Genomic DNA, 24,745 nt, shown 5'->3' on the forward strand with positions numbered 1-24,745 from the left:
TAGTTCTCAAGGATTGTGATGCCTTTATAAAATAAACATCATTCTAGAAGTAGTGATAAAAATCATAAACATAGCCAAATAGATGTTGAAGGCTAATTGAACGGGAGGTACCTTCAGTATGATTTCGTATTACTTCATGTAACAAAACTACCTTTGAGGGAAATTTTCTTTTGGTGAACGCTGGAAAGACTGACCAAAATAAGATACCACTGGACTTCAAACATTTTTATATCCCATATGAAAAGCCTAACATAGAAGTCAGGAGAGCGCCTTTTGACTGATAAAACATTTTCTGATAAACCATTCAACAGAAAATCTCTGGAAATTAATGTTGGTGGGGGAACACAGTTTGCCTTGCTCTCATTCTTGAGGAGCAATTAGGAAATCTTGTTTCTCTTGCAGAGTTGCTTTGGTTCAGCCACAAACATACTCTACTGTCCTCTGACCCTGTAGCTTGGCCGCTGTCCCTTATCTGCATCATGTCTGCATCTGCCTTCTTCCCAGCATGGATTCCATGGTCTGGGATTAGAACCCTTTCTTTGCATATACCTTATTTGTCTTGCCCTCTCTCTCAGGAGACTCCCCTGCCTAAACCCAACCCTGGCTGAAGCACCCCTTCCCTCGCCGGTGCCTGCTCCAGGCAGGAGGGCTTGGATGTGGACAATCCATTTTTCTTAACTCATCCACTCTCCTGCTTAGATCAGTCTTTGATAAACGTATTTTTCTTTAAATCACATCCATATATTATAGGAGAGATATAAAATTTGGGGAACTAACACTTACTATGATATTTCCCTTTCCCTCTGATCCTGTCTTGTTTCATTTATTGAAAATGTTCCAATGGCAACCTTCTAGAATGATATCACACCCCACTAATGGGTTTTGAAAAAAAGATGCATTGGATGATTATTTCAAGATTCCTCCCTTCTCAGACTTTCCAAACCCTTCTTGTTCTCAGTTGATGACCTTACTTATTTCACTGAGAAACTAGAATGAATCTGAAGAACTCCATCAGTCCCAGCTTAAAGCTACCACCAGACCTCCACCTGTGTCCACATATGCTGTCCCATCTTTGCCACAAAGCATTAAACATTGGTGCTCTTCTGGGGGTCCACCCCTCAGCTGCTATGGCAAATTCTGATTTCTCTCGCATACTCAAAGACATTACTCCAGCATTTGTCCCCTGTCTGTCCTGGATCATCAAGTCTTCCCCCCACCCTCTTGGCTCATTTGCATCCAGGCACAATCATCCTGCAATATTGCCCATCTTCAGAGAACCTACCTTGACCCCACATCTGCTACCAGCTCCTGCCTCCTCAACCTGGCCTTACAACAGAGCCTTCCATTCTTTCCTACATCCAATCCCATAAAGATGTTGCCTGCTGTACTGATCCTGTCAGGTTCCTCCGTGACCTCCCTGCTGGCACATCCAGTGGTCAGTTTTTGGTCCCCATCTCCTTCCATTTTCCAGCAGCACCTGACACGGTACTTGTCCTTTCTTATTATAAATACTTGGCTCTTGCTTCTCCGACTTCACTGGGAGCTTCTCAGCCTCCTTTGCTTCTTCTCATTTCCTTGATCCCTAAACATCAAGTGCCTTGGGGCTTGGTGCCTGGGTTTCTTCTTCCCATGATACCTATGCTAGGTGACCTCAGCCAGCCCCACTGCTTTAAATAACCTGTGTCTGTGAGTGGACTCCAGGTCAGGCCCCTCCCCTGAACACAGCCACTGCAGCATGGTCTTTGTGGTATGTCCGCTTAGGGATCTCATAGGAATCACAGACTGAACGTGTCCCAGACAAGCTCTTTGCCCTGCTCCTTCTCATTTCCCCATCTCAGCAAATGGCTCTATTCCAGGTTTTCAGCTCAGCACCTTGGGCTCCCTCAAACTCCCTGCCACATTCAGCCCATTGGCAGTGTTATCAGCTCTACCTTCAAAATAAATTCCTCTCTGTCTGCTTCTCACCATCCCACTGCTGCTACCTCAAAGCCCACGCCATCTCCTTGTAGTGTCCACCTCACTGATCTTGCTTTGTTCTTACCTCCCAGCCATGTTTTCCTGAGCATGTGCACAGCCATCTTTTAAAAAATGGAATCGCCTCTCTACTGTCCTGTTCCGCCAGGGCAGGGAGCCCTCAGCACCCTCTCAGGAGTGGGGGAATGCCAAGCATAGCGGTTGATGGCTTAAAGAAGTGGGCAAGCAGAATGGGTGGTTCTTGACCATTGATTTGGAGATGAGTTGTCCATTCCATTTCCATGGCTGATTTCAGTCATCTCCTGATAGCCCTGTTAGGTCATCCTGTTCCTGTTAGGAACCTCAAAATTCCTAATAATACAGTGACTGTGATTAAAGTCATTATTAAAAATGACATCATAGACCTCAGCTGCAGCAGCTTCTTGCAAGACACATCCCTAAAGGCAAGGGAAACAAAAGCAAAAATGAACTATTGGGACTTCATCAAGATAAAATCTTCTGCACAACAAAGGAAACAGGCACAAAACTAAAAGGCAACCTATAGAATGGGAAAAGATATTAGCAAATGACATATCAGAAAAAGGGCTGTATCCAAAATCTATAAAAAACTTATCAAACTCAACACCCAAAACCCAAAAAATCCAATCAAGAAAATGTGCAGAAGGCAAGAACTGATATTTCTCCAAAGAAGGCATACAAATGGCCAACAGACTCATGAAAAAAATGTTCCACATCACTTGTCATCAGAGAAATACAAATCAAAACCACAATGAGATACTTACTACCTCACACCTGTCAGAATGTCTAAAATGAACAAGACAGGGAACAACAAATTTTGGCAAGGATGTGAGGGAAGGGGAACCCTCTCACACTGTTGGTGGGAATGCAAGCTGGAAGAGCCACTCTGGAAAACAGTATGGAGGTTCATCCAGAAGTTAAAAGTAGAACTACTCTACTGGATATTTACCCCAAAGTTACAGATGTAGTGAAAATAAGGGGCATGTGCACCTGAATGTTCATAGCAGCTATGTCTACAATAGCCAAACTGTGGAAGGAGTTGAGATGTCCTTCAACAAATGAATGCATGAAGAAGATGTGGTACATATATACAATGGAATATTACTCAGCCATCAGAAAGGATGAATATCTACCATTTACATCGACATGCATGGAACTGGAAGGTATTGTGCTCATTAAAATAACTCAGTCAGAGAAAGACAATTATCATATGGTTTCACTCATATGTGGAACATAAGGAATAGTGCAGAGGGCAGTAGGGGAAGGGAGGGAAAACCGAATGGGAAGAAATCAGAGAGGGAGACAAACTATGAGACTCTTGACTGTGGGAAACAAACTGAAGGTTGTAGAAGGGGAAGTGGGTGGGAGGATGGGATAACTGGGCGATAGGTATTAAGGAGGGCACGTGATGTGATGAGCAATGAGTGTTATATGCAACTAATGAATCAGTGGACACTACTATAGTATATGTTGGCTAATTGAATTCAAATAAAATAAAAAAAAGAAAGTCATGGAGTGTACAAAAATAAAATATATTTTATAATATTATATAACTCATAATATATTATGTACATACAGTTTAAAAGGGATAAACTTAGTTTTATATAAAACTCATGGTCATGCCCTTGCTTTCCACTCACCCAGCACCAGTTACCATGACCTTTGGGGTTCTTTTGTTCTAACCCTGGGGATCTGTCTGTGGAATAACTACTCTCATACACAAGCAGGATTTGGAGCCCTTTGCAGGTTCCCCTTTTTTTGCTCCTGGACAGCTGGTCAAGGCAAGCTCAAGCTCCTGAAAACTCGGCTCACATAGTGCAGCCCAACTCAAGTGTCACTTCTCCCTTCCTGACCCCAGCCACCAAGCCCGGTTCACTGAAGCAGGAAAGGGAGCCTGGGGATAGCTTGAGAGGATAGGGTCATAGCACAGCACCAGGCTCTCAACCAACTGACTTGGGTTTCCAGAGGAAGTCAGAGAGGAATGTGGACTGGGCATATCATATTTTTCTTGGAGTAGCAAGTGATAAAAGCAATATTTTTGCAACTAGAGAAGAAATGGGGAAAAGATCAAGAGCCAGCAGATACAGAGGATGGGAGAGGAATCTTGAGATGTAATTTTCCCTTGTCTTCTCCCTCTGTGGCACATGAAGGAATTGAAAATATCTACAGAAAATCATTCTATTATTTCATTTTTACACCCTCAGTGATGTTATTTTTAATAGTGACTGTGATCACAGTTGCTATATTATTAGGAACTTTGCAGTTCTCTTATGATCCCCCAAGCACAGTCATCTGGCCTCTGGCACACCCTAAGCCAACAGGAGGCCAAGCTGTGGCTCATCTAGCAGTTGCCTATCCGGAGCCCCCAGCACCTAACAGGGCCATCAGGAGATGACCGAAACCAGCCACAGAAAGGGAATGGACAGCTCGTCTCCAAATCAATGGTCAAGAACCACCCATTCTGTTTGTCCACTTCTTTAAGCCATCAGCTACCATGTCTGGCATTTCCCCCACTCCTGAGAAGGGTGCAGAGGGCTTCCTGCCTTGGCGACTTCTCATTTGCATTAGCTTCCAGGGTATTTTTAAAAAATTCTTCTTTAATTTCCTGTTTGACCCATTCGTTCTTTAATGGGATACTCTTTAACCTCCATGCATTTATGGTCCTTCCAAATTTCTTTTTGCAGTTGACTTCAAGTTTCATAACATTGTGGTCTGAAAACATTCATGGCATGATCTCAATCTTTATGTGCTGGTTAAGAGCTGATTCTGGAGAATGTTCCATGTGCACTAGAAAAGAATGTGTGTTCTGCTGCTTTAGGGTGAAATGCTCTGAATATATCTGTTAAGTCCATCTGACCCAGGGTGCCATTTAAAGCCCTTGTTTCCTTGTTGATCTTTTGCTTAGATGACCTGTCCGTTGCTGTGAGTGGGGTGTTAAAGTCCCCAAAAGCATTGTTGTTGATGAATTTCTTTAATTTTGTTATTAATTGGTTTATGTATTTGGATACTCCTAAGTTAGGGGCATAAATATTTACAATTGTTAGATCTTCTTGTTGGATAGACTCCTTTATTATGATAATATAGTGTCCTTCTTCATCTCTTAGTATAGTTTTTGGTTTAAAATCTAGATTGTCTGATATAAGGATGGCTACTCCAGTTTTCTTTTGATGCCCATTAGCATGAGAAATGGTTCTCCATGCCCCCCTCCTCCTACTTTCAATCTGGAGATGTCTTTCAGTCTAAAATGATTCTCATATTGATGGGTCTTATTTTGTTTATCCAACCTGATACCCTGTGTCTCTTGATGGGAGTATTTCGTCCCCTTATATTCGGAGTAATTATTGAAATATATGAATTGAGTTCCATGATATTACCTGTAAAGTCCCTGTTTCTGTAGATTGTCTCTATTACTTTTGGGGTCACTCTCTCTTCAGAGTACCCTGTTTAATATTTCTTGCAGGGCTGGTTTAGTGTTCACAAATTACTTTAGTTTTTGTTTGTCTTGGAATCTCTTGATCTCTCCTATTCTGAATGACAGTGTTGCTGGATAAAATATTCATGGCTGCATATTTTTGCCATTTAGCTCATTGAAATACCATGCCAGTTCTTTCTGGCCTGCCAGATCTCTGTGGACAGGTCTGCTGCCAGCCTTATGTATCTACATTGGTAGCTTAAGGGCCCTTTGTCCCAGGCTGCTTTAAGGATTTTCTCTTTATCTTTGTAATTTGCAAGCTATGCTATAATATGTTGAGGTGCTAATCTATTTCTGTTGATTTTGAGGTGGATTCTCTGTGCCTCCTGGACTTGAATGCCTATTTTCTTACCCAGATTAGAGAAATTCTCAGTTAAATTTTGTTCAAATAAACCCCTGACCCTTTCTCCCTTTCTCCTACTCCTCATCTTCTAGGACTCCTATAATATGGATATTATTTCTTGTGATCTAATAGGTGTCTTTCCCTCTTCAGCTTCCTTATTTTCCATCATTTTATCTTTTATATCACTAATTCACTCTCTTGATTTGTTTGTCCTCATTTTTTTTTTTTAAGATTTTGTTTATTTATTTGACAGATGGAGATCACAAGTAGGCAGAGAGGCAAGCAGAGGGAGAGAGAGGGGGAAGCAGGCTCCCTACTGAGCAGAGAACCCGATGCGGGGCTGGATCCCAGGACCCTGGAATCATGACCTGAGCTGAAGGCAGAGGCTTAACCCACTGAACCACCCAGGTGCCCCCTTCACTTGGGACTGTATCTCTTTTAGTTTCAGCCTGACTAGATTTCAGTTATTTATTTCTACAGTAAGGTATTCTCTAGTGTCTTCTATGCTTTTTTCCTAGCCCAGCTAGTATCTTTATAATCATTGTTTTAAATTATACTTCAGACACCTTACTTATATCCACATTGATTAAATCTTGGCTGTGAGTGCTACCTCCTGTTCTTTCTTTTGGGGTGAATTTCTTCATCTTGTTATTTTGTCGAGAAAAGAAAAAAAAAAAGGAAGAAAGAGAAAACAGCAACAACAACAAAAACAAAAAGCCAACAAAAGAAACCCTAGATCCTGGGTGTATTTTCATCTGCTTACAAAAAGAAACTAGATCCCAAAATAAGAAAGAAAAATGTATATGTATGAGGGTGTGTGAGTGTCTATGTGTGTGTGTGTGTATTTGAAAATAAAATAAAATACAGTGAAAGAAAACAAAAAAAAATACATAAGATATATATAAAAATTAAATAAGAATAAAAAAGAATTGAAAAAAGAAAATAACTGGGAAAATAATACTAAAAGCTAAAGGAATAAAAATACAAAGAATGCTGTATACTGTTTTCCCCAGGAGCTGAAGCTTTGCAGCCCTCAGTGATCAATAAACTTGTGAGCGAGTTTGTGCTGGTCTTCTGGACAAAGAGCCTGTTGCTCTGATTCTCGTGTGGACTTGAGCTAATAGAAGTGCACCTCCAGTGAGCAGAGAGGCAGGACTCTGTTTAAGCAGCTCCAGATTACAGCAGGTGCTGCTGTTTTGCTCCCTGACTGCTTTCAGCACCGGATGAATATGGTGATGCCCTGCTCTGGAGCCCTGGAGCTGAAAGCTCACATCCCCTACTGTTCAGTGTGCCCTTACAGAAGAGCAGTTAATCACCCTTGTCTCCCCCATTTCTGTCAGAACTCTGTGTTCACCTGGCTTGTGATTGAGTGTTTTTATCTCAGGCACCCACCAAACCTTACCCACTCCTGTGGCATGGACTGCTCCATTCCACCCTGGGGGAGGGGGTGCTTGCTGTGGTTCTGCTACTAGCTGGGCCCCTGTCCAGAGAGTGTCACCTGACCATGTGGGGGTTTGCAGTTTATGGCAACACTGAGGAGAAAGCTGGCACCTAGACTCATTGCTCTCAACCAGCTCCCCTACTGTTATCCTTGGGAGTTCTGCTGCTCTCAGCCTCCCTCCCCATCCATTCTTTTTGTGACCCCCTGAGACCACGCTGTCCCACCTGGAATCCCACCCCACTTCACCGCTTGAGTACCTTTAAGCCAGGGACGTCCCCCACTGTAGGGGACTTCTACAAGTTCTTATTTTGCTCCCCGCTGGTTATAATACTTTGTGGTAGCCTCCTTAACCAGGCTTCCCCCTGCCCCCACCATATCCTCAGATACATAGCCCTGGATTCAAGTCTCCACACCTATCTTCCAAATGGTGGTCACTTTTCTACTGGTAGACTTGCAGCATTTATTTTTTCAGATTTCTGGTTGATTTCTCAGATGTTCAGAATGATTTGATATCTAGCTGTAATCCAGGGACCATAGAAACTTAGGGTTTCTACTCCTCCACCATCTTTACTGCTCCCCCAAATTCTCATCTTTTATTAACAAATAATTTCGAATAAAAGATGGGTTATAGTTTTTCTCTTTATTATTATTTTTTTTTCAGTTGGCTCCACACCCAGCATGGAGCCCAACATGCGGCTTGAACTCACAACCCTGAGATCAAGACCTGACCCGAGATCAAGAGTCCGATGCCTCACCAACAGAGCCACCTAGCCTACCCCTCTTTTTTATTATTTTTAAAAGAGGTAAAATATAACAACATTCACCATCTTAACCATTTCTAAGTGTATGTTTCAGTGGCATTAACATTTGCAATGCTTTACAACCGTCATCGCCACAGAACTCTCTTCACCTTATGAAACGGAAACCCTGTACTCCTTAAACATTAGCTCCTCACCTCTTCTCCCCATCTCCTGGCAACCACCATCCTACTTTCTGTCTCTGTGTATTAGAGTGGTATTAGACTATTCTGTGTCCCTCACCAGTGTGGAATCATAGACTTTGTCTTGTTGTGAACTGGCTTATTTCATTTAGCATAATGTCCTCAAGATTCAGCCATGTTGTAGTGTGTGTTAAAATACCCTCCTTTTTCAAGGCTGAATGATATTCCATTGTGTATATGTATACATACCACATTTCATTGATCCATTCATTTGTCGATGGGTGCGTGGGTTGCTTTCACCTCCTGGCTACTGTAAAAAATGCTGCTGTGCTTGAACATGAGTGTTCAAATACCTCTCTGAGACCTTGTAGGCATTTTTCAGAGAGTACACCCAGAATTGGAAATACTGGATCACATGGTGATTCTGCTTTTAATTTTTTGGGGGAATTGCTCTGCTGTTTTCCACAGTAGCTTGCATCATTTTCCATTTCCACCGCAGCTCACAAGGGTTCCAGTTTCTACACATCCTCGCTAACACTCATTATTTTGGTCTTTTGATAGGAGTCATCCTAATGTGTGTGACGTGTTGTGTCATTGTGGTTTTGATTTGCATTAACTTAAAGATTAGTGATGTTGAGCCTCTTCATCTCTGTGTTGGCTATTTGAATATCTTCTTTGGAGAAATATTTATTCAAGATCTTTGTCCATTTTTTTATCTAGTAGTTTGGTTTTGTTATTGAGTTGTAGGAGTTCTCTCTATATTTTGGATATTAATCCCTTATTTGCTATACGACTTGCAAATATTTGCTCCCATTCTCTGTGTTGCCTTTTCACTCTATGGTTTGTGTCCTTTGAGGCACAGGTTTTCTTAACTTTGAAGTAGTCCAATGAATTTTTTTCTTTTGTAGCCTGTGCTTTTGATGTTAAACCCAAGAACTCATTGCCAGATCCAATTCGTATTTTCTTTGAAGAGTTTTATGATTTTAGCTCTAATACTTAGGTCTTTAATCCTTTCTGAGTTAATTTTTATATGTGGGATAAGGTAGGGACCAACCCTTTCTTTTGCATGTGGATATCCAGTTTTCCTAACACCATTTGTTGAAAAGACTGTGCTTTGCACATTGAATAGTCCTGGCCCTCGTGTTGAAAATCATTTTACCATTTATGGATGGGTTTATTTGTGGGCTTTTTATTCTGTTTGTTGGTTTATATGTCTGTTCTTATGCCAGTACCACACTCTTTTGTTTACTGTAGTTTGGGAGTAAGTTTTGAAATCAGGATGTCTTAAGGGTTTTATAAATCGTTCATTGGAACTGACCCTCCATAGCCTAGAGGTTCCAGGAAATGACTATTTAAAACCAAACCCTCAAGTAAACTGAAGTGGTCTTTACTCACAGCAGAAACATTCACTAATATTTTTCTCTAACTTTGTATTAGTTTCTAGCTGAGTATTGACCCTCCTTTCCATAAGGATTTCCCGTTCATGTAAAATCTTTGGTGCAATTTTCATTCCACATGAATTCAGGTGGAGCAAAGCCTTATTTGGTGGCTTCCTTGTGCTTTTACTTTGCCTTTTTTTTTTTAAAGTAAAATTTTACTCTTTTAGGAAAAAAAAAAAACCATAATTGGATATCAGGAGGCTTGGGACCTTTGATTACAGTCAACACGTGTTACAATCCAGTACTACAAGGTGTGATTTTCCTCCAAATATAATGAAATTCTTAGAAAGGCAAATAATGCTACAGAAGCTATATTTACAATAGATTTAAAAAAAAAGTTATGTCTTTGTTTAGGATCTATCTGAATATATCTTCATTTATTGGGAAAGAAAAATAAAGTCTCTTGATTCAGAAGTGATTAACTTTGGAAATGTGAAGGCTATTGCCCCTGGGCATTTATAAGTCTACAAATTAGTCTACACCAACGTGCTCCACTGCCAGATGTCAAATAAAAGGGGTACCAATCAGTGACCAAACAAGATGGTGAATTAAATTTGCATGAGTAATGGGGCGCCTGGGTGGCTCAGTGGGTTAAGCCTCTGCCTTTGGCTCAGGTCATGATCTCAGGGTCCTGGGATCAAACCAGGCATCAGGCTCTCTGCTCAGCAGGGAGCCTGCTTCCCCCCACTCTCTCTGCCTGCCTCTCTGACTGCTTGTGATCTCTCTCTCTGTCAAATAAATAAATAAAATCTTTAAAAAAAATTTGCATGAGCATCTATGTAAACAAAGAACTTCCGATAACAGAAATACCCTAAAACTCACTGAATCCTACAACCTAACTTTACAAAAGGGGAAACTGAGTCCTAGAATAGTTAAATTATGTGTCCAAGCTCTTGTAAATAGCACGCTTATCATTTGGGGCTGCTAGCTTTGCACTGGCACTGTGCTGTGTGGGGCCTTTGTTTTTTTTATTTTTTTTTATTAATTTTTTATTTTTTATAAACATATATTTTTATACCCAGGGGTATAGGTCTGTGAATCACCAGGTTTACACACTTCACAGCACTCACCAAAGCACATACCCTCCCCAATGTCCATAATCCCACCCCCTTCTCCCAAAACCCCTCCCCCCAGCAACCCTCAGTTTGTTTTGTGAGATTAAGAGTCACTTATGGTTTGTCTCCCTCCCAATCCCATCTTGTTTCATTGATTCTTCTCCTACCCACTTAAGCCCCCATGTTGCATCACCACTTCCTCATATCAGGGAGATCATATGATAGTTGTCTTTCTCTGCTTGACTTATTTCGCTAAGCATGATATGCTCTAGTTCCATCCATGTTGTCACAAATGGCAAGATTTCATTTCTTTTGACGGCTGCGTAGTATTCCATTGTGTATACATACCACATCTTCTTGATCCATTCATCTGTTGATGGACATCTAGGTTCTTTCCATAGTTTGGCTATTGTGGACATTGCTGCTATAAACATTCGGGTGCACGTGCCCCTTTGGATCACTACGTTTGTATCTTTAGGGTAAATACCCAATAGTGCAATTGCTGGGTCATAGGGCAGTTCTATTTTCAACATTTTGAGGAACCTCCATGCTGTTTTCCAGAGTGGGGCCTTTATTTAACAGTTGCTGAGATGAATGACAGTTATGTTTTATTTTATTTTATTTTATTTTTTTAAAAGATTTTATTTATTTATTTGACAGACAGAGATCACAAGTAGGCAGAGAGAGAGGGGGAAGCAGTCTCCCTGGCTGAGCAGAGAGCCTGATGTGGGACTCAATCCCAGGACCCTGGGATCATGACCTGAGCCGAAGGCAGAGGCTTTAACCCACTGAGCCACCCAGGCGCCCCAAGTTATGTTTGATTTTAATCTCAAATCATTAGTGCCTCTTTATTTTCTTTCAGAGGAGAAAACAGTCCGATCTAGAAGGAAAGACATTCTGTGTTTTTATTTATTTTTCTGAGATAATGTAATGTAAATTGTCCTTTTATGACCGAGTTATTGTTAGACATTGGGATCATTTTCGTTTGTTGCCCCCAATGTATGGGCTGCGCTGCTTTCAAACTGATGAATTTCTAATTTTTTCAAATTAAACAAGTAAAAATTTAAGTTAAAAAAAACAAAAGACCGATCATCATTTATGCTCTTTTGCTCTTGATGTCACAGAGCATGTTAGATGAATAAACTCTGGCCATAAACCGCTCTGTAAAAGAATGATCCAGAAGAGCTGGACTCTGAATGTGAGGAAGTTTTCAAGACCTCGTGCAATTAATTTGGCTTATCAGTTTCTTTCTATGTGTTTTTGTTGATGTATTTCTTTTCTTTTTCTTTCTTTTTTTATTTTTTTTAAGATTTTGTTTAATTGACAGACATCACAAGGAGGCAGAGAGGCAGGCTGAGAGAGAAGGGGAAACAGGCTCCCCACCGAGCTGAGAGCACGATGTGGGGCTCGATCCCAGGACCCTGAGATCATGACCTGAGCCAAAGGCAGAGGCTTAACCCACTGAGCCACCCAGGTGCCCCGATGTATTTCTTTTTATGCCCAAGAGTGATACATGATTTTTTAAAAATGTCTAACTAAATGGAATGGAGATTTTCTGATGAAAATAAAAAGTGCTGTGATGAAAACTGTAGTTCCCACTATGTTGGGAACTTTATCTACTTCATTCCATTTGGATCTACTACATAGTTTGTGAACTAAGTGCCATGAACTCCATTTTATAGATAGGTAAACAAAGTGAACTTGTCCCAAGTTACAAAGATAGTAAGTGGTGCCTGAGCCAGGATTTGCAGCCAGGAGTAGCAGATTGCAAAGTGTCACTGGGACTTTCCATGACTCGTCCCCAGCATAGCCCAAAGCCACATCCCTGATGCTTTTGCTCCCTGCAGATGCTGGGCAGGGAGAACCTGAACCCCAGGAAATATGCACATCTGGCAGCCAGTGCTTAGAACGCACCAACCAATGGAATATGTGTGCTGTGTACGTTTGGAGGAAAGACGTCTATTCAGAAAGCTGGGACCTCAGAGGACCCCTGAGAGTGCAAGGGAAACTGAGGCCCAGAGAAGCCACAGGCATTGCCTGCTAGCATCTGCGAGTGTGTTCCAGGCCTCCTGACTTTTCTGACTCCTGGGGTTTCCCTTCTCCTTCTTCACAGCCGAAGACCAGCAGTGGAAAATCCAGATCTTGGATTAGGGAAAATTACAAAAGTCAGAAGGTAGGAACAGATGAAAGAAAATTTTAAGTGACTAAAAGGAGAAAATCAGGTCCCACAATTGATCTAGTGAGGGTGCTAATGGGACTATTTTGGAGGATTCACCCACTTAGATCACTGCAGAGCTGTAAAAGGAGAGCTGGTTGGGGCGCCTGGGTGGCTCAGTGGGTTAAAGCCTCTGCCTTCGGCTCAGGTCATGATCCCAGGGTCCTGGGATTGAGTCCCACATCAGGCTCTCTGCTCAGCGGGGAGCCTGCTTCCCTTCCTCTCTCTGCCTGCCTCTCTGTCTACTTGTGATCTCTGTCTGTCAAATAAATAAATAAAATCTAAAAAAAGGAGGAGAGCTGGTGATATTCTTTGCATTTCTGGGTCTGGAGAAGCAGCGTCATGCCTAGGAGGGCCCTGCAGTGAGGATGGGAGAGGGTCTGATTTCTGGCTTAATTCTCATTGAGATCAGCAATTCTCATTGAGGTCAGTATTCAGCAGATGGGAGCTCCCGTGTGTCAGGCACTCCAAGCCCAGACAGAAATAACAGCAACAATGACAATAATAATAATAGTAACAGTAGTTAATCTTGGTAACTGAGTGTTACCGTACACCCGAGTGTTAGGGGTCACACAGCTAAGGGCTCTTCTTATATTGTGAAGGATTGGGATAGATTCGAAACAAGAGAACAGCAAGATCAGATGTTGATTAGGGAGTCACGTTCAAGGAAGCTTCCAGGTGGTTTTTCAGATTTGTGTCTAAACACTGCCTGTCCCACAGTTCTTGCATCAGTAGAGCTGAAGCTCAGACTGGTGTAATTAACTTGCTCAGGATCCCAGGATTAAAAGACAGGGATGCAGGGATTTGCATAAGAAATGTAATTCTGCATTCCAGGACCCCTGTTGTCTCTTAGGTTGAAAACCATTTATTGTGGCTGCCCTTGTCAAACTGTAGCCCAACAGGGAGGCTCAGAGAAGAGTCCTCAGACCCAAGCATTAGAAATATGCATATTTTTACATAACCAAACATTTAAAGATTTTCTAAAATAAAATCTGCTGGTGAGCAGCCCACCTCTCAAAAGTATCACAGCTGGGGGGCACCTGGGTGGCTCAGTTGGTTCAGCGTCTGACTCTGGTTTCCACTCAGGTCGTGATTTCAGGGTCCTGAGATTGAGCCCTGCAACAGGCTCTGTGCTCAGTGGAGAGTCTGCTTGTCCTCTCTCTCTCTCTCTTTCTCTGCCCCTCCCCCCCACTGATGCTCTCTCTCTTTCTTAAATAAAAAAATCCCCCCCCCCTTAAAAAAAAAAAAAGATTTTATTTACTTGACAGAGAGAGACAGTGAGAGAGGGAATAGAGGCAGGGGAAGTGAGAGAGGAAGAAGCAGGCCCTCCCGAGGAGCAGGGAGCCGGATTCTGGGCTTGATCCCATGACCTGAGCCAAAGACTGTTGCTTAATGAACTGAGCCACCCAGGCTCCCCACAAATGAATAAATAAATCTTAAAAAAAAAAAAAATCCCAAAAAACCCCTACCACAGCCATCGCTGACTGAACTCAAGTTAATGCAACCGATCTGGGTTTTTATTGGGACCAGCATATTTTGCGCCCCTAGGGAAGGAATACACCCCCGTCTGAAGTGTGCGGAAGCACAGCAAACCCAGCTCAATTCCAGAAGTCGGAGAGTTTGTCCGAAGAGGCAGTGTTATGGCTTCTGTGCTAGTAATACTACCATTACTGGATAATACCTTTTATTCCTGATTACGAAGGCCACCCCCACTCGTGTCCCGTTTGAGCAACTCAGAAGATAAGAAACCCTGAAGCTCACGGGTTGAATCCTAGGACCCAAAGGTCATGTAACTGAGACCATGCCTTGTTCATGGGAGTGATGTTTTCTTGAGAAATGTCACCCACCAGGCTAACGTTGGATGGCTGGAAAGCTGCATTTGCCTAGAATTCTGTTAAAAAAAGAGCATTAGCACAGGACAGCCTAGGGCTGTGGGCTGAGAGCACTTGACATCAAGGTCACACATTTGTGGTTTTGAAGAAGTAGTGCCTTCCTGAGGAGTCACTGGTCCGGGGTGCTGGTGCTTCATCCCTGCTGGGACATCACGTGCCCTGCCCTGCTCCTGATCCTGCTCTGCACGTACTCTCTCTTATGGCACAGACGACCCAGTGTGAGTGAGGGCTGTCACCGCGAGGCCACCATGAATTGGTGCACTGGGGGTGAGGCATGCAGCACTCCAGGAGGTGGTGCTGAACCCAAAGGCTGGGGGGAGAGGTGGTAGGGTGTGGGAGCTTAAGTCTACGTTCTAGTGGTGATTGTCTCCACTTACTAGTGCTGGTTGTCTCCACTTACTAGTAGTGCTGGTTGTTTCGGCAAATCAGTGAACCTCTCTGAGCCTCGGTCTCTTCCTAGGTGGAGTGGGGATAAGAACAGCCCCTGCCACGAAGGAGAGTATCCAAAGAGTTCTGCATGTGTAGGACCTCACTTGGAGGGACAAGTTCTCATGCTCGGCCCGTGCTGTAAGGATGATACTAGAGGTCCTGAATGGGGAGGCAGGGCCTTCGTTCGGTTGACTTTGGGTCTCCTCCTGCTAGGGAGATGGAAGATGCCTGCCTCTTGGTCAGGTGGTTGCACTGGTTAGGAGAGACCGAGCCAGTATACCTCCCACTTTTGGGAGCTTAACCCAAAAGTGAATGTCTAGCCAGTGTGTGTGGGGAGCGGGGGTGGCACTTCTTTAGCCCGTTCCCACCTTGTAGACTGTCATCTGGAAGACACAGTTTCGAGGATTATAGCAAAAGGGGAGAGGGGTCTGGAGATGGTTGGGATGAATTTTAAATAGTTTGCCAGACAGAACCCAGCCACATAGGCTCTCCCCAAATGCAAGAACCTCAGGAATAAAAGGCACAGGGGGAGCCCCTCTCCCACAGGAGCTGCCCTGTTCTAGAACTTGCTTATCGTATTATTGCCAAGAGAGACCACACTGATGGTGATTTTGATTAGGTGACTTTCTAGAGGTTGGTTTCTGGGGAAAAGCGTGACCTGACTTTGGGGATCCGTTTAAAGAACAGCCATTCTTTAGCACTCTGGACATCTTACATCTGTCCGCATACCCCTCACCATGATTTTAGGAGGGTCAGGAGACTACAGAGGAAGAGGATGTGCTGCTTTCCTTTTTCCCCAGGAAAAGTGTTTCCTGGTACTCACCTGCAGCCAATCTTCCTTAACCCTATGCTTGCAGTCACGATGCTACTTAGAGCTAAAACACACTAATGCAGGTTATTGATGACCCAGCTTGTCAAACAAAGGTTCCATTTCTCCTGATAGATTGGTTTCTAAGGTAGGGTGGCAGAACGCATTTTAAATAAAGCCCTGTGGAAAAAACCTGTTTAATTCCTTGAGGTTTTAATGCCTAAATGGTTAGCCATTCTTTATCTGGGCCCTGCATGTGACCAGAACCCGCAGGCCCACGTGAGATAAAATAGATACAAATTTATAGGAGAATTATTCAGGGGCGCTTGGGTGGCCCAGTTGTTAAGCATTTGGCTCAGGTCATAATCCCAGGGTCCTGGGATCGAGCCCTGTATCAGGCTCCCCACATGGCAGGGAGCCTGCTTCTCCCTCTCCCACTCCCCTTGATTGTGTTCCCTCTCTCACTGTGTCTCTCTGTCAAATAAGTAAGTAAATAAATCTTTAAAAAAAGAATTATTCATAAAATATCCTATGGATTGATCACACTAGACTGGCTTATCTTTCCCACTAAACATCTTGAGGGAAGGGTCCAGATGGCACTTGCCTGTCCCTCGCCATGGGCCTAGCTACCTAATCCAATGTTAGGCACGAAATGTATATTTTAGAATGGTGATTATTGTAAAATAACGAAGTTTAAATATAGCGGTTGATTTGATTCCCGGCTGTCTCCAAGAATTCAAAAAAGCAGTGATCCTTCTTATAAATATTTATCTTTTTCTCCTGCATTCTAAATGCTTCACTGGTTTCCATTAGGCATGCACTTTGCATGGCTTCTTCTAAAACATGACCCCGGTTGGCTATCCTTGCTTAATCATGAAGAGGGGCCCCGGCTGGCACATGGGTTTATTTATTTCGTGGTCACTCTCAAGTATTTCGTAAGCTGGGGTGGCAGCTCCCGGCTGTAACAGGAGGGGAACCTGAGTGCCGGCTAGCTTTGTGACTGCATGAGGGAATGATTAGATAGCCTTTGGTCATTTCCACTTCTCCACATATGACTACTTCTTCAGTATGTGACCTCACCAAGAGCTCACAGCAAAGAGGCTACCGGTGGTCTGTGTTCAGTTCTCTAGAACCCCCATGGTGGCAGTGGAGGGGAATTCTGTAGAATTCAGGTCATCCTGCCTTACTTCTCCATCCCATCATAAAACAATAACTTAAACCTTCCATGTTTCACAAGGTTTACATTAATGTGGTTTTCTTAACCCGAATTCCTCCTCGTTCATTCTTTCCACAAGTATTTACAGAAAAGCTACTATGTACACAGGCCTTGGCTGTGGAATGTAGAGGGGCTGTCTGACCACTGTCCCTTTAAATCAGCCCATGGCCTCAGCGGTGGCCCTGGGGACAGAGAGTACTCCAGGCTGTGCCCTGCACACTCCCATTAGGACCTTCTTCTGTGCATCTCTGGACCCTTACTTCCAAGTCTCCTCTCCTTTTCACCCTGTTTGCATCAGTGACCCGGTTTGGGGCTGTCTTCCTGGCTCTGAACTGTATGTGGAGGCTCTGAGAGGCTGGAGAAGAGGAGCCAAGCTAAGAGGCCCTCTCAGTCTGGCTTCCCTTTGAAGCAGGCCTTGAGCAACGATTTCAATGTAAGTACTTCATTTGGGGGGTGGCCCTGGGAAGCACTGGTAGGGGAGTAGGAGGTGCATTGTTGGGGAGGCAGCCAGTCCACGGTATATTATCAATCAAATCAGCCCTGTGGATAAGAGTTTACCATTTTCAGAGCATGAACTCTGACTCAGTTATCCTGCCCATTAGGTGGGGGGGCAAGGGGGCTGGGTTTTTCTATCTCTCAGAAGTCATGAATGAGGGCTGTTGGGGTGTGGAGGGAATAATGCCCAGCTCTTGAGACTTGCTGTGCTCCTAGCTCAGGCAGCGTCTACCCTCTACCATGGGGACCTGGAGTGAAAAGCCATACATATCTGAGTAAAGCTGGACTCAGTAAAGCTGAGTAAACCAGGAGGGCTTTGCTAGAGCCCAGAGAATTACCTCCGTTTCAAACTTGAAAATCTCAGGGCAACCTGAAGCACAAGTTCAGCTTCTCCAGTGACTTCTACCTACAATTTCATTCTTGGTGGCAGATGCTGTCAAGGGCACAACCCTTTGCTAATAGAGTTGGAGAAAGTTTGTCAGTTTTGGTGATGGATGTTGATATGTAAGAGTAAGAGTTAGCTTTGGTGTACGTTAGGGCATCAGAAAGTATTTTAAGCAATTGGTTTCTTGTGTGTGCTTGTTAGTTATTACAGAGTTCCTTGTTTAAAAAATGTACAGCTATGCTGAGACATTCCTGCATTGTGGAGAGTACATAGGTCCGGGTAAAATGGGTGTGTATATATATATATTTTTAAATGGGTGTAATATTTAATGCAGTGAATGACATTATTATTTAAACATATAGAACTCTAAGTTGTAGTAGCATAATAGTGATTGCCTAAATCCAAATTTTTGTATACCTTTTCCCCCAAATCCCTCAAAATCAACAAACAGAGCAAATAAAAGCATCTTTTACACATGCCTCTAGTATTACTAGGAGGCGTCATTTTACAAACTTCAAGTTATCTGTTACAGAGGGAGAAAAACACCCAAGTCCAGCCCGACACCTCTGGCGCCCACCCGTCAGGAGCACTGGATAGACAGTGAAGAACAAGTAAAGAATAGGACAGGAACTGAGGAGCCTGGGGTGATGCAGCCCATCCAACATCACCTCTAGAAAGTCAAGTCCCATGCCGAGTGTAAATACTTAAATGCTGGTGGGACCCATAGGGGTAGTCCTGGGAATGATGAGGCTTCAAGACAGAAGCGGGAAACTTGGAAGGGCACTTACTGCTTGGAGACTGGACGATGTGGAGAGAGAATGAAAGGGATAAAATTAAGAGCCCCCCAGAGATAAAAAGGAATCAAAATCAGAAGAGACCCTCCCCCCCAAAACTGTTTCCTGTTTCCTAAGGAAACTGCACTTTACCATGTCAACAGCAGAGGGCGGGTTTGAACCAACAAACTTAGGTAACCACCCAAAGCCCTGTTTCTGTCTCCATGAACTCATTGCTGGTCCAGAAAGGAAGTATTGTCAGAGGAGGAGAAGACAGAAGACAACATGCAAGCAAAGCTGCAGTCAGACGAAAATAGTTTGAGAATCAAAATATTTCAGAGGATGAATTATCACTCTGTCTAAAAGCACGCAAGCATACACACACACACACACACACACACCCCAAAGTAGAAGAAAACGGTACAGTGTTTAGCATTAATTATCCTGAGACAAGCATTTTCACATTTCACATATATATTCATATGTATTTTTCTACATATATATCCATATATGTGTGTGTGTATATGTGTGTGTATACATACATATTATATTTTGTGTGTTTGTGTGTGAATGTATATATATATTCCGAATCAAAAATTTGAAAAATCAGAACTAAAATGGACAAAACCTTGGAAGATGTGAAATGAGAGTTGGCTGAACTTGAGAGAGGAGATGAATTTCGGTTTGCAGATACTAACTGGACAGCAGACTGACCTTTGTGAGTTACCCCTGTCCATCATCCATGGTTCTTTCTTTCCTGAGCTCCAGGACAAAGCAAGTATCCCTTGCCCATAACTACTCTCTTCCAATGGGAAACATTTTGTCAGGCCAATCTTGTTGATAGTTTTAACTTTCCAAGTTCTCCATTAAATGCCACTCTAGGAAATTCCCAAATATTTTCCAAGGGTGATTGGATTTAAGTGGTATTTATTAAATAGATGAAACCTTTGAAGGACAGCATCATCTGTCTTGATAAAATGTCAGATTTTCAGAGATAACAGACATTTCAGAGATGTTTCTAAATTGCAATGAATGATCACAATAAATATGCCATATTTTACAGTTCACAAAGTAATTTCTGTATACTATGTTTATCTTTAAAGTTGCATGTTTAAACAGATGGTGATGGTTTCTTCCCCTCCTCTTTGTAACCAGAACCAGATTAGAAATGCTTTCTCTTGGTTTACATATCTGAAAAATGAGAGTGGCATGGGTTCCGTCACACATGACATTTGCAGTACATGGCTAACTTAAGACTGTGGGACACATTGTATTTTTCCAGAGATGGCTACGTCATTGCCCAACCCGCGTGTTCTCTTAGCCAGCTCTCCATCAAGAGGGAAATCTGATCCCTTTCCTGTGTATCTGGATACATTTGTGCTCACTTGTAACAATAGAATGTGGCACGAATAATACTGCATTACTTCTGAGGATAATTTGGAAGAGATAAAGCAGGTTCCACTTTGCTTTCTGGAACATGCTTGCTGGAGCCCTGAGCTGCCATTTAAGTAGTTATACCTGTCCACAGCCACCATGCTGTGAGGAAGCCCAAACTAGCCCCTGGGAAGAGACCACATGGTCTGAAACTTTAGGAAGTTAGTTGACTCTAGGCCAGTCTCAGGCTGTGCCAGCTGTGCCTCACACCCCCCACCCCCACCCCACCGCCCTTTGTTCTAGTTCCAACAAACATCTGGCTGCAACCACATTCAGAACTTTGGGCCAGAACTGCCCAGCCAAAACCTGCCTGATTTCCAGATGCTCCGAAACCATAAAGGTAATAAAATATTGTGTTTTAAGTCAGTAAGTCTTGTGGTGATTTATTATGTTGTAAGAGCTAATGATTATGAACAAAGCCTCAAGGAACAAGGACTTTTTCTATGCCTAATACTCTTTGCAGTGGCTTTGTTTTGGATAATTTTTAGAGAGAGTTGATAGACTAGAACATAGACTAGAACACCTCTTTAGATTTTGCATATAAACTAACCTATCCATTGAGAAACAATCGAGCTCTTTTTTCAGGTAATTATCTTTTGTAGTTGCAGAGCTTTCCCTGTTGCTTTTGGTAGAAGTAAGTGATAGGACAGAATGCTGGAGAGAACTGTTTACTTTGTTCTGGAAGGGGATAAAACCTTAAGAATGCAGGAATTAAGAACATGGTGGCCATTTTCAAGGTTTTCTGATGAGGCCCAAGTTCAGTAGCTTTCCTGTTGACCACATGGTGAGCATACCTGTCCAGGCGGCTTAGGCAATAGTAAAGAGAAGTGACCTCAAACAGAGGGCTGGGGCAGGAAGATTTGATTCCTAATGATATAGTGGCTGTGTTACGGAGTCAGACAGTCTGGTTTGGATGCTGGCTCCCTTGCATAATGGTGGTGTGGCCATTGGGTAAATAGCCCATTTTGCTGTGTCCCTGTTACCTCATCTGTTGCTACAAAGGTTGTCACAAGGATCGAGTGAAGTAGTACCTGGGAATGGCTAATACAATGTCAGGCATATAGTTAGTACTCAGTGCTCTCAGGATTTTAACTTCAGATCCACAGACCTAGATCTAGTGAAGGGGAGAATAAAACATGGGAACTAAGAACCATCCAGAGATTAATGTTTGACTCAAATGTGTGTTTAGTGACAGCCACAGTACTGCCCGTGTGGTAGACTAGGATTAAAAGGCAACCACCTTGGAGGGCCTGGGTGGCACAGTCAGTTGAGCATCTGACTCTTGGTTTCAACTCAGGTGGTGATCTTGGGATCATGGGTTTGAGTCCTGTGTGGGGCTCCATGCTTAGCGCTGAACCTGCTAAGGTTTCTCTCTCCTTCTCCCTCTGCCCTTTCCCCACACTCTCTCTTGCTCTCTCTCTCAAATAAATAAATAAATCATTTAAAAAAGAAGGTCAATCACCTTAACCATCCATTTTATATGAGCACTGAGACAAGGAAGAAGAAATGAAAGTTATTAAAATTAGAAAAGAATAATTAGAAGTGTCATTCAGAGATTAATATACTAGCAACAGTTAGAAAAGTTAACAAAGCATATGGTTTGCTGTGTAAAAAGTACCATGAAAAATATCTAGGAAAAAAATTTAACAGCAGGTGTGCATGAATGCTGCACCAAAAAGTACAAAACATTGGGAAAAATTAAAATTAAGATCTTAAAAAAATAAAAGCATATACCATGTTCATGAATTTGGAATACTCAATATTTTAAAGATGTCAGTTCTCCCTTAAATGACATATAGATTATTTGAAATTTTAATTAGTGTTCCAGTAAGGGTTTTTCCTATAAAAGTTGAAAAGTTGATTACAAAATTTAAATGGAAATGAAAAGTAATTATAATACACAAGGAAATATTTAAGAATAACAACAAATCTGGAGGTTTCATATTACCAGTTTTAAGACTTGCTCTAAGCCTAGGTAATTGAAATTGTAGCATTGAAACAGGGATAGATAAATCAATGGAACAGAAATGAGAGTCCAGAGACAAACCTACAGATATATAGTCACTTGACTTACAAGAAAGGTTACCCTACAATTAAGTGAGGGAGAGGAGAGTCTTTTCCATAGTTGATGTGAGGTCACTTGTAGGCTTGTAAGGAAAAAAATTAAGCTTGATCTCCATGCCATACACAAAAATTATTTCAGGATGGATTATAAACTTAAAACTATCAACAGCCTAGAAGAAAACATAAGAGAATATCTTGGTGACTTTTGAGAAGGCAAAACTTTTTAAAAACAGAACTGATAATAAAAGAAAAAGATGGATAAATTTGACTTCATTAAAATTACGTTTGTTCATTCAAAATGCCCTTAAAAGAGTAAAAAATGCAAGCCACAAACTTTGAAAAGGTACTTTTTTCGCGGCGGGGAGAGGGGGGGAAGATATTTGCAATCCGTGCATCCAATCAAGGACTCCAGTCCAGAAGTATGTGTATATGTATTAGACAACTCACTTTAAGAATGGACAAGAAGTGTGCCTGGGTGGCTAGTTGGTTAAGCTGCTGCTTTAGGCTCAGAGCATAATCCCAGGGTCCTGGGATAGGGCTCTATATTGGGCTACCTGCTCAGCAGGGAGTCTGCTTCTCCCTCTCGCTCTGTCTGCTATTCCCCTTGCTTGTGCGTGCGCTCTCTCTCTCTCTCAGTCTCTGTCAAATAAATAAATAAAATCTTAAAAAAAAAATAGACAAGAGACTTGAGCACTTTCTAAAGGAGGGTATCAGAATGTCTACTAAACACATGAAAAAATAATGTTCAGCCAGAGAGGGTCTCATCTCAACCAAATGCTGTTCTCACCAGAGAAATCAAAATAGCAGAATAGTAGATCATGATACACCCACCAAGATGGCTGAAATTAAAATGACTGACAACATACCAACTGTTAATGACAATGTAGAGAATTTTAACTCTCTTACGTTGCAGGAGAGAATATAGGTTGGTACAAGATTTCTGAAAGAGCGTTTGGCTGTAGTGACTAAAGCTGACTATATATCGGCCGTATGGCAGAGAGAGTATACTGTGAAGGTGACCAACAGAAATGCGTGCTTGTGTCCACATGTATTTATTTATGATAGCCAAAGCCTGGAAACTTCCATCACCTACATAATGATGGGAAGGTATGAACGAACTACTGATACATAACAACATGGATGAACCTCCCAGACATAACATTGACTTTAAGAAATCATAAGAGTACATATTGTCTGGTTTCATTTATATGAAGTTAAAAAACAGGCTAATCTACTCTATGCCACAAGTCAGAGTTTGGGGGCTACTGAATATGGAAGGCTTGAGAGAACCTTCTGGAACGGTGTGAAAAATCATCAAGCTGTATCCTTAACAACTGTACCCTTCACATGTGAGAGCTGTATGTACTTCAATAATATATTTCCTCTTCCTTATCTTTTGTTGTGTGACTGTCTTTGAATTTTCTTCCTATTCTTTTATGACATTCCTGTCTCCAGTAGCTTCTTTTCTCTCATTTTATACAAAACTCTTTCCACAGTTCTATTATTTTCTTTTGCTATAATCTGTCTTGGGCATTTAACCTGTGACCTCACCTGTCTGCTTTCTGTAGGGGATCCTTACCCCATATGTATTTTGCTCCAGTCTGCCTCCTCCCATGGCGTCACAGTGTAAGGGCCTATTTAGCCAGAGCGGCCCCACCTCGGTTGAACAGCCATTTTGTTGTTTATGCAGTAAAACTTAAACTGACCCTGCCCCTCCTCCCCGGGGGAACTTACTTAAAAGCAAGTCCGGGAAACCAGTCCCAGGTAACAAAGCCCAAATACAAGGGTGGGTCAGATCAGGTAGAGATAACAGAGCCCGGTTGCTGGGATAAGTCAGGTCAGGTGGAGACATCCAATCAGTGGGGCGTGCATACTGTCTTCCTAGCTACCTAGGAGTGTGGGCCCCCCCTTTTGGGTGCCAATTCTCACCAAGGTGATAGGCTAGTTCAAGTAGCTACTATGGGGTGAATTGTAATTCAATTGGCCACCTGTGTGGGACCTAGCATGACTGTGGAGCTTTCTCTGTGTGTTACAATCTCATTGGCCACCCGTGTGTGGTCAGGCCCAACCACATGGTCTTTCCTCTATAAAAGTTAGTCTGTGAGGCTGAGAGGGGTTGCCCTCTCTGTAAGAGGTGGCCCCGACCAGTCCATTTGATGGTCGGTTTGATTCTCGACGCTTGGCGCAAAATAAAACTTTGCTTGACCTTCACTTTGTATCAGTCTCGCTCCTTTAATCACGGACCCATTATTGGGGGACCCAACAATAGAACTGATAGGAACATCTAACTATTATCTAGCTCACCATCATATGCTTCAGTCCCCTCAGTGGCATCCCCTGGGGTGATTGTCC

At 42.6% G+C, this 24,745-nt stretch overlaps 1 protein-coding gene across 4 annotated transcripts in view; it reads left to right on the forward strand.

Annotated features, from left to right (window-relative positions):
* RIN2 (Ras and Rab interactor 2) overlaps window positions 1-24,745 on the forward strand; it is a 223,509-nt gene that overhangs the window by 8,545 nt on the left and 190,219 nt on the right. The window contains exon 1 of one of the 4 annotated variants that reach the window (XM_013057061.2): window positions 17,448-17,675. The exons of the other annotated variants lie outside the window; for them this stretch is intronic. The gene's annotated coding sequence lies outside the window, so the exon portion shown is untranslated. Of the gene's footprint in view, window positions 1-17,447; window positions 17,676-24,745 lie in introns of those variants that run through there. 4 annotated transcript variants of the gene reach the window in all.

The sequence above is a fragment of the Mustela putorius genome, unplaced genomic scaffold, assembly GCF_011764305.1.
Source record: "Mustela putorius furo isolate JIRA1106 unplaced genomic scaffold, ASM1176430v1.1 tig00000253_pilon_pilon_pilon, whole genome shotgun sequence".
Classification (NCBI taxonomy): Eukaryota; Metazoa; Chordata; class Mammalia; order Carnivora; family Mustelidae; genus Mustela; species Mustela putorius.